Source organism: Chrysemys picta, chromosome 4 (genome assembly GCF_011386835.1).
Source record: "Chrysemys picta bellii isolate R12L10 chromosome 4, ASM1138683v2, whole genome shotgun sequence".
NCBI lineage: Eukaryota > Metazoa > Chordata > Testudines > Emydidae > Chrysemys > Chrysemys picta.
Genome location: NC_088794.1, coordinates 117,491,934 through 117,506,819, shown reverse-complemented (window position 1 = coordinate 117,506,819; position 14,886 = coordinate 117,491,934). Strand labels below are relative to the sequence as shown.

Below are 14,886 nucleotides of genomic sequence, written 5' to 3'. Positions count from 1 at the left end.
AGCCTAACCGGGGAGATCAGACATTCATGCCCCCTTCCCCCAGAGCCCAGCCATGGGACACCCCATGAAAATCTGCCCAAATTTGGCCAAGTTATAAGTCTTTAAAAAAAAAAGCACTAGAACAGTGGTTCACGGGCCGCATGTGGCCCACTTAGCACACAGCTGCAGCCCAGCTGTGTGCTAAAATGTGGCGGGGTCCAGGACTGCCAGGGGCTGCCATGAGGCTGGCTGCAGGGTCCAGGCTGCCACCCTGCCCTGCACACCAGCATCCAGTGTCAGGGCTGTCGCACAGCCCCACATAGCAAGGGTCGGGGTCAGGGTTAACAGCGGGGTCGGGTCAGGGCTGATGCCTGGCCCCGCACAACGGGGTAAAGGGTCCCTGCTGCCCAACCTCTCCACCAGGGCTCCGCTCCTGGCCCCACTTTGTGGAGGGATCTCTGGTCTGGGGGCGCTGGGCATAAAAGGTTGGAGGGGGTTGGGGGAGTGCTGTGGTTCTCAACCTGCATCCCAGGTAACACATATGTGGCCCACAATGTTTAATTGGTTGAGAACCACTGCAGTAGAGAGCTGGTAGAACTTTGCAGCTAAATTCTCCAAAAATTCCATCTGCACAAATATTTTATAGCAATGTTCTCTAATCAAAAAGATCCAATAACAAATTGAGTAATGTGTCAGTTTATTCCAGGTAAACCCATGGTAACAGTTTAATATATTCTTACAATCAACAAGGTATATGGAAAAATACATTTTTCTCTGCTATGCAGGACAATCATGTTAATCAATAGTCACACTTGTGTTTGCCTTGGAACTTCCTCCTCCTTCTAAGAAAAATAACCAGATAAACACATCCTCTAACTTCATGCCTGCTAGAAGTCTTGACTTCTGTGCTGGGTGCCATTTGAAACAAATCTCTTGATTATTCACTATCCCTAATTAAAAAAAAAATTTTTTTCAAATGTGATTTAAAAACCAAGCAGTACATTTGTCAAATAATAAATTTCTTAGCATTAGCCATTATATTTTGTTCATTCATAAAATATCTGCAAGCTAAAATGTACTGTTGCATACAAAATAGTGTAGGTCAAATGATTTAGTCCTTTCTTAAGCAAAACTATCATTAAAAAGTTATAGGATTTGGCCCTATGTTACCTTGACACGATCAGTCTGACTTAAATGAAAGACCAGAAAATTCTATTTGAGATTAACTCTTCCTTAGTTTACCCCATTGGACCAATGTGTTACATCTCCTTTGATGTCTATTATAGCCTGCTGTTCTAATGCTCATCAACAGAAAACATGAAAGTTGAGGAAAAAGTTACTCTGAATTCTTGACTCTTGTTAGCTTGGTTCAGACTCCTAGGAACTGTTTCTTCTCTCCTTTACAGTGGTGTAAATGTAGAGTAACTCTATAGATTTATACCAGTATCACTGACTGATTCTGAATGTTATGAAATGGTTTTATATATGGACTTCCTTTTTCAGAATTAGTGTTTTTTGTGTTTTGTTTTAAATGATATTGCGCATGCATGAAAGTTAAGGCTTTAAGCATCAGTAAGGCAAATTTCTCCGTGATTCCTTGAACAGACTTAGAAACTCAAGAGATGCTCTACTCTTTTTCTCCATTAGGAGGACTAGAGTGGAGTCAATTCTCTGCTCAATCTCCCCTTCCAGCGGTAACACTGAAAGGGAGACAAGGATCACAATGCATCAGAGAAGGATCTTGTGACCATCTCCAACCCCTGAAATTTAGAGGGCCCCGCAATATTTTCAAATCTTGGCGTGTCATATAGTACTAGGAAATTCACTCTCATGCCTGTTTCTTGGCTATCGTTCTACATGTCATTGAGCATTTAGGAACTCTTTAATCTGAGAGTTAATAGCCCCCTCCCTTTTTGGTGTGCTACTGTAGTGTTATGCCAGAACTGCTCTCACATCAAAGGGTTTGTAGTGCCTCTGGAACCAGGCAGTCTTTTGATGTTACAAATATGATAAGGGAGGGGAACTCAAAGCTCCACCACCCTGAGTGCCTCACCCTTTCCTTTCCTTTCCTTTCATCAACTAGCTAGCATGTCACTTCCTCTAGCCAGGGGTACAACCCTTGCCCAAGATTCCCTACTTCCTTCCTTTCTCCCCAGACCTTTGGTGGGCAGCTGCTGCAGCTACCACTGCCAGAAGCATTCCCAGTTACGTTTCCCTGCAGTTTGGTCTCCCAAATGCCTCTTTCCTCCAGGTCCTTATCTTCCTCTCCAGCTATTTATTTATATTCCTTACTCCTGTCTGTTCCTCTCATATAGGCTACTGCTCTTGCCAAAATGCCCTTCTGGTTCTCTAACCTCTTCGATAGCTCTTCCCTTGTCCTTCAGTTCGCTACTAACCTAGCGCTCTCAATAGTTTTCACCCACCCCTGTTTTGCTGCTCCGCCTCCTTTTATTGCTCAGTGACACACTTTTGCCTCCAGCACCTTACGATGACCCTCTGTCCCAGCTATCTCTTATTTCCTGTTCCTTACCCCTTTACTGCATTGAAAAGAATTAGGATTGAAAAGCTTACCATAACAGATTTATAAGGATACCTTAAACAGTACTCATCTATAGTATCTAGTTTTCATACATAGACTCTGCAAAATAAAATTTTTCTATTCAAAGTTTTCCCCCCAACTCTACTTCCCTTAAACATTGCACATCATCATAAAATTATATACAAATTTGTACTCCTTATTCTGGAGTAGCGTATTGCTAGTTTTCTGTTCTTAAAATATAGATCCATTTTTGTATTTTAAAATAATGTGAGATAATCAGCTAATATTTTTAGTTGGGAAAATTAATATGCTTGTGTTGAAACCTTGAAGGCCAAATATATGGCCCAGCATAACCTGAGAAAAGTAGTGTTTTACTGTGCATGTAATAAAAAATGTTTGAACATAGTGGCACTAGAAGGCATTATATAGAATCATATAAATATACAGCTGGAAGGGACCTCAAGAGGTCATCTAGTCCAGTCCCCAATACTGAGGCAAGACCAAGTATACCTAGTCTAACCTGTTCTTAAGATCCACCAATGACAGGGATTCCACAGCCTCTCTTAGAAGCCCATTCCAGTGCTTAACTATCCTTACAGTTAGAAAGTTTTTTGTAATACCTACCCTAAACCTCCCTTGCTTCAAGTTAAGCTCATTTTTCAACCAGTTATGTATCCATCATATAGTAATTTCATCTAGACCACATTTCCCTAGTTTCCCAATTGATGTTCTCATAAGCACTTTGTCAAAAACCTTATTAAAATCAAGATCTATCACCTCTACAGCTTCCCCCATCCACTAGGCCAATACCCTATTAAAGAAGAAAATTAGGTTGGTTTAGTATGAGTTGTTCTTGACAAATCCATGTTGGCTATTACTTATCCTCTTATCTTCTAGGTGGTTGTAGACTGATTGTTGTTTAATTTGATCCAGTATCTTTCCAGGTATTAAAGTTAGACTAACTGGTCTATAATTCCATGGGTCCTCTTGGTTGCCCTCCTTTGAGTAATTGCACATGTGCATTCTACTCTTGGTGTGCGCGCCCCCATGCACAGTCACCAGAAATTTTTCCCTTAGTGGTACTCATCGGGGTGGCTTGAGTGCCCTCTGCTGCCGCTGGGATCGGTATAAAGGGCCCGGCCAACCTGAGTCCCCTCAATTCCTTCTTACTGCCTGTGATGGTCACTGGAACTGCTCTCCTTGCTTCTGCAAGTACTCTCAGTGGACTGTATCCGCTCATATTTTATTTTGAATAGTTTAGTATTAGTAAGTTTATTAGTGTTTAGTTCATCTGATGGTTTCATTTGATTCCCACTACCACGGGATGCCTCAGTCATCGGGCTTCAAGCCCTACATTTCCTGCAATAAGGCTGTGAGCTATCTGTGCTCAAGTTGCTTTAAATGCCTCGGGGAAGCTCATATCAGAGAACATTGTCAAATTTTCGGGGACTTTAAGCCCCACATGAGGAAAGATTGTGAAGCCAGGCTAAAGTTTCTACTCATAGAGCATCCCTCAGACATCTATCTGAGCCATGTCGATCAGACTCAAGACTGGGTGTAAGGAGTGCGGCACTCAGTAAGGAGTGCGCCTCCTACCATGCATGAGTCCTGTCACCATTCACCATCCCCAGTGCCTAAGAAGAGGCATAAGAAGCAGAGTGCAGAAAGGGGGAGATCCCGGCACTAAAGACTGCTAGTTATGGGGTTAAGAGTAGTGTGTGGTCTAAGTCTAAGCACACCCCTGCTTCGGTACCACAGAAGAAAGCACCATTGACCCCAACATGTAGGAAAGTACCGTTGACTGAGTAGCCAGAAGGAGCACTTTCCACATCTGTGGCACTGCACCGTACCAACACGATCTCACTACCAATCATACCATAGAGGCATTTGCAGCTGCTAGGGACATCCTGACCCTAGTGTTGATGCTATCGGTGCTGGAGGGCATGGGAGAACCAACAAGATCACTACAGCTCTCAGTATCATCCCAGTCTCATGTACCCCTGATAGCTCACTCTTTGGTACTGTCAAAAGGAAACTCCACAATGCTTACTTCTCTGCAGGCCTCTCTACATAGGCATCATCTGGAATTGCGCCTCCATGGTGAACGGAAGGAGAGTCATCTTCTTCTGAGCAGGAAGTTGAGTCCTACGTTTCTCGTGCTCAGAGCTGTTCTTGCTACTCCTCCTCCAGATGTTTCCATCCTTCCCACAAATTCTGTCACAGGAATGCCATAGAGTGGTTGGCCAGGAGGTCACTGGCATCTGTCCCATAGCCTTTTGGAAATCCCTCTTTCCCCCTGTTTCCAGATCCAATTCCAGGCTCTTCTATTTGATTGCCTTGGAAAGGCGTGTGGCTCTTACTCACCGGACAGCAACTGTTCCTGATTCTGGTACCAAACCTCATATCGAATATCAAGAGCTGGCTCAGCAGGACCTGGCAGATCAAGAAATGAAGGAAGAGCATCTGCAGCCAGTGCTGGCCTCCTCTTCCTCTTCCCTTGATGAGGTGGTCTCAGAAGGGGTCATGTCGCCTCCCCCAGATGACTATAAGGCACACCAAGAATAGTTAAAGATGGTTGCTTTAAGTTTGGGGACTACAAGTGGAAGAGGTAAAAGAATCCTCTCACTGCCTGGTCAATATTTTAGCCCCTGCCAGTCCTCCCAGAGTGACTCTGCCTCTATGGATCTAGTTAAAGTGTTGTGACAGACCTTTGCATCCCTTACACCCACTTCAAAAGGGGCAAATGCTAGTATTATGCGCCCGCCCAAGGTTATTAGTTCTTTTACTCCCATCCTCCCCCTGGGGTTCCTGGCATTTTTGGGTGCTAATGAGGGGAAAAGGCAGGGACATCAAGGCACAACCCCAAAATCAAAAGACTCAAAAAAGCTAAACTGGTTTGATAGGGAAATTTATTTTACCGGGGGGTTGCAACTCAGGGTTGCAAACCAGCAAGCACTTTTGGGCAGGTAAGACTTTAACATATGGGACTCTATGCTAAAATTTAAAGACATGCTGCCAGCAGATGGTAGGCAGGAGTTCTCCTCACTAGTGGGTGAAGGAAACTTGGTGGCAAGGGCCTCAATGCAAGCTGCTCTGGATATGGCTGACTTGACTGCCAGGTCTGTGGCCATGCCTAGGAGCTTCTGGTTGCAGTTCTCTAGGCTCCCGCAGGTGGTCCAACATACTGTGCAGGATCTTCTCTTTGAGGGATCCTCCTCCTTTTTGGAGCAGACTGACCCTAAGCTCTGTGGGTTAAAGAACTCAAGGGAAACAATAAAGTCCCTTGGGTTGTATACCCAAGCCCCTTCCAGGAACCACTTCAGGCCTCTGCAATCCCTCCGGTATTCTGTTCCAGTTGTCCAACAGGACCTGCAGAGGAAACTGAGTAGAGGTGATAGGCATAGGCTTAATCCTCCTTCTACCTCTGTATCAATGCCTGGTCCACCTAGACATCTAGGGGTTTCTAAGCAGGCATTATGATGGGACTCTTGAGGATGTCATACCAGTTCCCAAGATGCCAAACCCCATTTTCCTTTATTTGCAAACCACTTTCCCATTTCCTCAGTGCTTGGTCCTGTATCACCACAGACCTTTGGGTGCTGAGCACTGTAGAAGTGGGATACATTATCTGGTTTATTTCTACATTTTATTCCCACCCTCCCTCCCTTTCCCTCTTCAGGGCCCCCTTGTGTGAAGAACTTCTGGTTCCAGATATTCAATCGCTCCTTCAGGTGGGAGCCATAGAGGTGGTTCCACAGAATTTAAGAGGGAAGGGTTTCTACTCCCAGTACTTCCTAATCCTAGAAGCAAAGGGAGGTCTCAGACCTATCCTAGACCTGTGTCAGCTCAACAACGATCTCAAAAAGATAAAGTTTTGCATGGTCACCCTGGCATCCATCATTCCCTCTCTGGATCCGGGGTATGCCAGCCTCGATTTTAGAGACGCTTACTTTCATGTGTCAATATATGAAGGACACAGAAAGTTCCTCAGGTTTGTACTGAAGCATTTGCATTACCAGATCACAGTGCTTTTGTTTGGCCTCTCTGCAGCATCTCAGGTGTTCACACAATGCATGGCTGTGTAGCAGCATTTCTGAGGAGACTAGGAGTGCAGGTCTACCCTTACCTGGACAACTGGCTAATCATGGGCTGATCCAAGTGATATCCAGTGTTGTTCTCATTTTAGTCAACATTCAAGGTCTCAGGCCTATTGATCAATGCAGACAAGTCTACCCTTTGCCTGTTACAGAGGATAGAGTTTATAGGGGTAGTGTTGGACTCTACCCAGATCAGAGTGTTTCTCCCAGAGTCAAGATTCCAATCTATCTGATCGTTAGTGACACATCTCAAGTTTCATCCAATCACAACAGCCCAAAACTGTATGAGGTTCCTAGGACACATTGCTTTATGCACATATGTAATACAACATGTGAGACTGCACCTCAGATCCCCCAAACATGGCTGGCCTCAGTGACCCAGCAAGCCATCTTCATCTGGACACTGCGCTCACGGTACCTTCTTAAGTTCTGGTTTCACTTAATTGGTGGTTAGATCCTCTCAATGATTGTGTGGGCGTTCCCTTCATCCGCCCTCAACCATAAATGAGTCTGGTCTCAGACTCATCGCGTTAGGGTGGGGGCTCACCAGGGGCCCCTCTGAATTCAGTGTCTTTGGACCTTGCGGGAGCTCTCTTTTTCTATCAATATCCAAGAACTGAGGGTGATTCATCTTGCCTGTCTGTCTTTTCTACCTCATGTCAGAGGGAGAAACCTGTTTGTTCTTACAAACAACACTGCAGCTATGTTTTACCTCAACAGGCAGGGAGGAGCTTGCTCATCCCTCCTTTGTCAGGAGGTGGTTCAACTATGGGACTTTTGCTAGCCCATTCAATCAACATCAAGGCCTCTTACCTTTCAGGGGTGCAGAACAAGCTAGCAGACTGCCTGAGCAGGTCATTTTCGAGTCACCACAAGTGTCTCTTCGCCCGGATGTAGCCAGATGCATTTTCCAGTGGGGGATGGAGGGAGAATTCCCCAAATAGACCTATTTTCAAACAAGTTCAACAGAATATGTCACCAATTCTGCTCTCTGCAAGGCCACAGTCTGGGCTCAATCACCGATGCCTTCCTGCTACCCTGTACAGAAAAGCTTTGCTACAATTTCCACCAATCCCACTCAAACACCGAGTGCTACTGAAAATCAAGCAGGATCACAGCCAGGTTATATTAATAGCCCCAGCATGACCCTGCCAATACTGGTCCTCCACTATACTGGACCCCTTGATGACATCTCCAATTTCAATACCATTGCATCCGACTCTCATCTCCCAAATCCACGGTTGGCTGCTCCACCCGAACCTGCAGTCCCTTTAGCTAATGGCCTGGAAACTCCATGGCTAAATCCCAGAAAACAGGCTTGCTTGGAGCAAGTTTGCCAGGTCTTACTAAGTAGCAGAAAGCACTCCACCGGGGCCGCCTACGTGTCAAAATGGAAGCAGTTCTCTGTCTTGGTCTGTCAAACCAGAGTCTGACCAATGCATTCATCCATCCAACACCTACTTAACTATGTGCTGCACCCGAAACAGCAAGGCTTAGCAATTTCCTCTATCAAGGTTCCCCTGGCACCAATATCAGCTTTCCACCCTTGTGTGGATAACTGTTCTGTTTTTCTAATGACATGAAAATCAGATACCTTGAAGGCCTGGAAAGATTTTACCCTCAATTAAGGGAGCCTGTTTCCCCTTGGGACGTGAACTTGGTCTTGTTTAAACTGATGGGACCACCAATTGAGCCTTTAGCAATGTGCTTCTTACTACACATTTCCTGGAATGTGATTTTCCTAATTGCTATAATTTCTTCCACAAGGGTCATTGAACTGTGTGCCCTCACATCTGAACCACAGTGTACAGTCTTCTTTAAAGATAAGGTTTACTTACACTTTCATCCACGTTTTCTCTCAAGTGGTTTCAAATTTTCATAACAATCAGTTAATTTATTTTCCTGTTTTCCACCCGAAATCACACGCAAATAGGGACAAGCAGTGGCTACACACATTGGACGTTAGATGAGCACTAGCGTTCTACTTAGACAGGACCAAACCATTTTGGCATTCCATCCAACTGTTCGTTGCAATAGCAGACAGAATGAAAGATTTTCCAATCTTCTCACAAAGAATTTTGTCTTAGATAACTTACTGCATCTGCACTTGTTATGATTTGACAGGCATTTCACCACCAGTTAAATTGACTGCTCACGCCACAAGATCATAAGCATCCTCAACAGCGTTCCTAGCTCAGATTCCTATCCAGAAATTTGAAAAGCAGCAACCTAGTTATCAGTGCAAAGTTTCCTTCATCTTTCTCTTGCTCCTAATGTATTTATAGTACTACTTCTTATTGCCTTTTATTTCTTTTGCTAGGTGTTTGTTGAATTCTGCTTTTTTTGAAGTCCATTGTCCTTTTTCTGCTCTGCTCACTCCTTCCTTTTCTTAGAACCATTACATTTACTATTTTATGATTATTTTCACCCAATTTTTCTTCATCCTACAGATTCACAACCAATTCTTCCCTTTTAGTCAGAATGGGGAAGTCTAAAATGGCACCCTCCCTAGTTACTTTCCCCATTTTCTGAAACAAGATGTCACCAATACATTCCAAGAACTTATTTGGACATTGTGCATTTTGCTATATTACTTTTCCAACAGATGTCTGGATAAAGTCTCCCATTACTACCAGGTCTTATGTTTTGGATAGTTATCTTATTTAATAAGAAGTGCCTCATCCACCTTCTCCCCCTAACTTGGTGGTCTATAGTGAACCCCTACCATGATGTTACCCCAGTTTTTCCTTCACCAGAGACTTTCAGCTGCTCTGCCTCTCACTTTCTCCGGGACCTCAGAACAAGTGTATATATTCATGATGCATAATACAACACCTCCTTTCTTTTTATCCTGCCTGTTCTTCCTGAAGAAGCTATAACCCTCTATACTAATATTCTAGTCATAAGATTTATCCCACCAAGTCTCTGTGATGCCAATTAAGTCATAATTTACTTTATGTATTAATACTTCGTTTTCCTCTTTATTCCCAATACACCTTGCATTTGTTTATAGACATCTAAGATGTTGAGCAGATTACTCCACTGTTTTCCTCTTGTTGCTCCTATGACCCAATTGTAACTTTTCATTCTCTTCTCTCTCACACACACACACACACACACACACACACACACACACACACACACACACACACACACACACACACACACACCCTACCTCTAGTCCTCCGTTAAGGTCAACATTTTTTATATATACCTGTGGGCTTTTGTTACCTGCACCCTTTGAACCCGTTGCTGAACTTCTTATGGAAAAGAGATTACTAATTAAGGTAGATCTGCCTGAAGAAGGGTTAAACTTTATTAAATCAGTCAGTGTTTGGAGGTCAGAATGACAGCTTCATATTTGGTTGCTGATAAGTAGTCATTCTGCTTGCCTAACTGCCTGGCTTGATGATGTGCTTTATAGTCTTGCTCAGAATGCTATCAGTACGTAGTGCATTCTCCAGGTAAGAAGCTGTCCTTTGATTTTGTGAAGATAATGTGAGCTTGCTCTAAAGAGTGTAAGGGATTGAATCCTGCTGCAAGATATTAATATAAAGAAATGTTCTTGGTTTCCTTCCAGGGAGAGTGGAAATCTACAAATCTCCAGTGTCAGGGGCTATAATTTTTTCTAGATATCATCTTTCATTTCTCAGAGACCAAGCAAAAGTGCTGATATACAATGGTCCTCAGTGAGGCAGTTTATTGGGCATGGCACATACTATAGAACTACTTAAAGGGGATGCTCTGTATTGAGTCCATAGGATTTTCTTCAGGAATATTACTTGTTAGGTATGTGAAATGTTTTTCTTCATATTTCCATATACAGTAGTCAAATATGCCAATAAGCTTTGTAAATAGGCCATTCATATGCTTGTTTAAGCATTTTATTTTAAGTAACCACCCCATAAAGAGGATTTGTCAAAGTTTAAAAAAAACACAGTTTTAATGTAATCTAATAATAAAGAAAGTTTCTAATGTGTTGATAATTTTCACTGTCGTATCCCATACATAAAGATTAACTCTTTACAATCAAATCCATAACCCTAAGGAGTACACAAATACCAACTGCATTAAATGGTGAAACTGCAGACACTTTTCATGCTACCTAGTGGTTAAGATGGGAGAGACTTTGAGTCAGGACCTCTGAGTTTTCCTCCTAGCTCTGCCCCTGATTTGCTGTGTTAACCTTGGGTTAATCACATAGCTGCTCTGTGTTTCAGTTTCCATTATCCTTAAATTGTGGGTAATGATGCTTTCCCCCCTCTCTGTGAGAGCCAGTTAATTAATGCATGTAATGCTCTTTGAGAGCCACCGTTAAATTATTTTAGAGTACAAAATATTAATGTAAATCGTAAGTGAAAGATTTCAGCCAGTAACAACCCAGAAAAATTGATTGTCCCTCATGATTGGAAATCCTTATTAAACCTGTAGTATGTGTGTTGAGTCAAGCTCTTTCCACACATGCTGCCCCTCTGAATTATTCTTCCTTGCTTTCAAATAATTATTTCCAAAAGTATTTCCATTGACTGCAGTGGGTATTGGAACAGATCTTAGTAAATTATGTTAAACTGAGTTTTCCAAATGTGTGGTCCATGGACCACTAGTGGGTCCACAAAGCACTAGCTAGTGAATTATAGAGAAATGATTGGCCAATATAGTGCTGCCGCCTCCTCAAGTCCAAATGCTAGTTTGCATTAAAACGCTCAAAATGCCTGAAATACATTCCTAATATTACTTTTTCCATGTAAACAATTCCTGTCGTTACCACAGGGATGTTATGTGATCATGAATGTGAGGGGAGGTGGTCCATGTAATTGCAAATAGGAGGGGAAGTGTCCGTGAGACAATATCTTAATTACAATGTGGTCCACCCCATGCTAAACATCTGGTGTCTAGATTGAAAGTTCATTTTTTTTGGCATGTCCAGTTATTTCTCATTCAGATCCCCATGTTAACAAAGATCCATTGTTTTTAATGTGCATGAATACAGTTTTTGCGTAACAAAAATTCCAAGTCATTTAAGCCTCAATGAAAACAATCTATTGTGACAAATGCGAGTTGAACTCATACATTGTGTAACTTCACAAGTTTCTATGGAGAGTTGTTTATCTTCACTTTCTTGCTCTTTCTTTCACTCATTTTAAAGGTAATCTGCACTTTTCAAATCAATTGTAGTATTCTGTGCTGAAATCCACAATTAAGATGAGCAAGAGGGACAATTAAAGTGTAGTGAACTATATTTTATTTTCATCGTGGGCTCCTCCTAAACTCATCGGTCACTGGGTCATAGCATGTCTCAGCTACCATGGAACTTGTCTGGTACATGAGCTAGCCTATAAGCAGTGCAGGTACCTTAAGTGTAATTCTTTACATTGTGTGGTGTATTTTTGCAAAATCCCACCTTTCCTATCCCCATAGTTAATTTAGACTCTGTGATCTGAAGCAATGAGAAAGCTACAAAACCACATCATATAGTAAAACACCATTTACCTGGCATATTTTATACTGGGTCTATGATCCAAACAAGTTCCATAATGGATCTGAGACATCATCATCCTAGTGCTAGCTTACGTGTTGGATTTGGCACTCTACAATTTTAGGGGTCTTTAAATGGAAAAAAAAAGATACCTTCAAAATCATATGTGTTAGGTGCATTTTACTATTCAGATATTCAGCATGCAACTTTACATTTAGTTCATTTAAAAAAAAAATCTTGTGGGTCACCTTTAACATTATGTCTTCTAGGTGAGTTGTAAGTAACTGCCTGCTGAAATACATGGTGTCACTTAAAATTATGGATACATTTAATCTTTTTTATGGATAGTCTTTGGGGATTAACTAACTGGTACTTAAGTCATCTCTAGTTTTTTAAAAAAACTCTAACTCTACTGATTGGTCACTTGTTTTACCTATCTCAGGAAAGAAAGCAGCACTATACATGACAGTCAGTAAAGTTTTATTTCAGAGTAGCAGCCATGTTAGTCTGTATCCGCAAAAAGAACAGGAGTACTTGTGGCACCTTAGAGACTAACAAATTTATTAGAGCATAAGCTTTCGTGGGCTACAGCCTTAGCTATTAAACCAAACTTTAGGTGGAATATATACAAACCCAATTTGATTTATTTTTGTGTTTATCACTGTGGCTTTGAAACTAAAAATAAAATAGAGTGTCTGATTTTGATTTAGATCTATCCCTGGGGATAGCACACAGCTGCCTATCACCGAGAATACATCAGTATAGGAGGATTAACTGTTCACATACACTTTAAACATCAAAGTGTTTATATGAAGTCATGGAAAATGAGTAATTCGTTTTATCATTCTCTGTCTGAACACAATGCCTCTTAAAAAGTAAATAATCTTTTATTTTAAAACCAGAAATGATTAATATAATTCACTGAATGGAACAGTGTGCTTTTAAGTAAATTAACATAGATGCTGCTTCTATCAGTACAATTGGAGTTTTTTCCACTTATCAGTACCATCAGTGCACTGTATCAGTACCCTCTGTTCCCTGCTAAATAATGAGCAGACAGACATGATTGCTCTCTTCAGGATTACTTGTATGCATTATGGCACATAGTTTGCTGGTTTCTGGGAAATAATTAGCAGTACTTAATTGCCCTGTGTCAGGTGTTTCCACCATTCTTTTTAGCATTTTGTTCTGTGTGGCTAAACTCTAAACTCTTTTAATAGAGAAGAGTGTAGTCATTAATGATATAAATGCAGCACTCGATCCATATTATGGAGGTTACTATGAATGTTATTAAACCATTGTTGCACCACTTCTATGGGTCAACTAAAAGCTCAGCCTTCTTTTCTTCTTTCCCTCCCTCTCTTTGACCTGTTCTTTGTGCTGCCTCTCTTTTTACTGCAGTTCTCCTCCCTGTCTTTGGTTTGTTTATTTTGCCCTTTCCATTCCACCACCCCCAAAATGTCCTCATAGGTCTTGTGGGACAGGTGTCTTCTGTGCCTCAAAATGAGATACATGTGGAATTGTACAAGTTATTCTATGCACCTCAGATCATAAATTGAACTTCTTTTTAAATTAACATATATAAATTTAATGCTGTCTTGACGCACATGTTTAGGGTTTCAACTCCTGGCATCACATAATAAAATGAGAATCTGAGCTTTCATTTTTTTAAAAGGTATGAAACCGTTGTGGATGCAAAGTAACGCTTAAAAACATGAAAAGAGTATAACTGGTGCCTGCCTGAGTCTGCAGACAATCTGAAACATGAGATCCAAGACATGTGAACTACCCTTTCTAAAACTTGCTGCCACTCCAAAGAGGTGCAGGATAATGGTATAGGCCTGGTGTTAAGGGGGCCCTATGTGAGCTGTGCCTACGGCCCCCAGAGAGCTTTAATTCAGCCCCACATGAAAGTTAAATCTCAAATGAAAGCTGTCCCGCTGTTTGGAAGTCTAGTACTTCAGGAAGATAGAGAAGTTAACGTATACAGTAAACTAAAGCTTTTGAAGTTTGATTTGGCTTGTGAACCAAGAAAACAAAAGATGTTTAATTTTGTTAGGTGTTTTTGTTCAAAGTCAGTAGCTTTACAGTCCTTTTCCTGTGATGTAATGTTCCTGAAAGGTATTGTTCCTCTAAGGGCTTGTCTATACTGGCAAGTTTCTGTGCAGTAAAGCAGCTTTTTGCACTCAAACTGCAGACGTGTACACACTGCCAAGCCACTTTGTGTGCAGAAACTCCTCAGTTGCAGTGCTGCAAAAAACCCACCTCAACGAGAGTCCTTGGGAATTGCCAAGTGATGTGGCAAGACTGTTTCTGCCCCTGCTTTCCCTGCCAGCTCAGGATCCCAACACCCTATCTTCCTGAGCCAGACATGCCCATCTGCTCCAACAAAGACCCAGGGTCTGAATTACTTGCCCCAAAGTTGCAGACTTAACTCAAAGCAACTTACAGAAGTGTTCTTGTCTTTAACACTCAGATGTTTATACAGGGTAAACTCATAAATTTTTCGCCCTCTATAACACTGATAGAGAGATATGCACAGCTGTTTGCCCTCCCCCCCAGGTATTAATACATACTCTGGGTTAATTAATAAGTAAAAAGTGATTTTATTAAATACAGAAAGTAGGTTTTAAGTGGTTCCAAGTAGTGACAGACAGAACAAAGTGAATTACAAGTGAAATAAAATAAAACACGCAAATCTAAGCCTAATACAGTAATACAACTGTACAGATAAAATCTCACCCTGAAAGATGTTTCAATAAGTCTCTTTCACAGACTGGCCGCCTTCCTAGTTT

The 14,886-nt window shown here is 41.8% G+C and overlaps 1 protein-coding gene across 9 annotated transcripts in view; it reads left to right on the top strand.

Annotated features, from left to right (window-relative positions):
* The window catches only part of CEP128 (centrosomal protein 128), a 418,852-nt gene that overhangs the window by 349,633 nt on the left and 54,333 nt on the right, over positions 1 to 14,886 (top strand). The window lies entirely within an intron of this gene.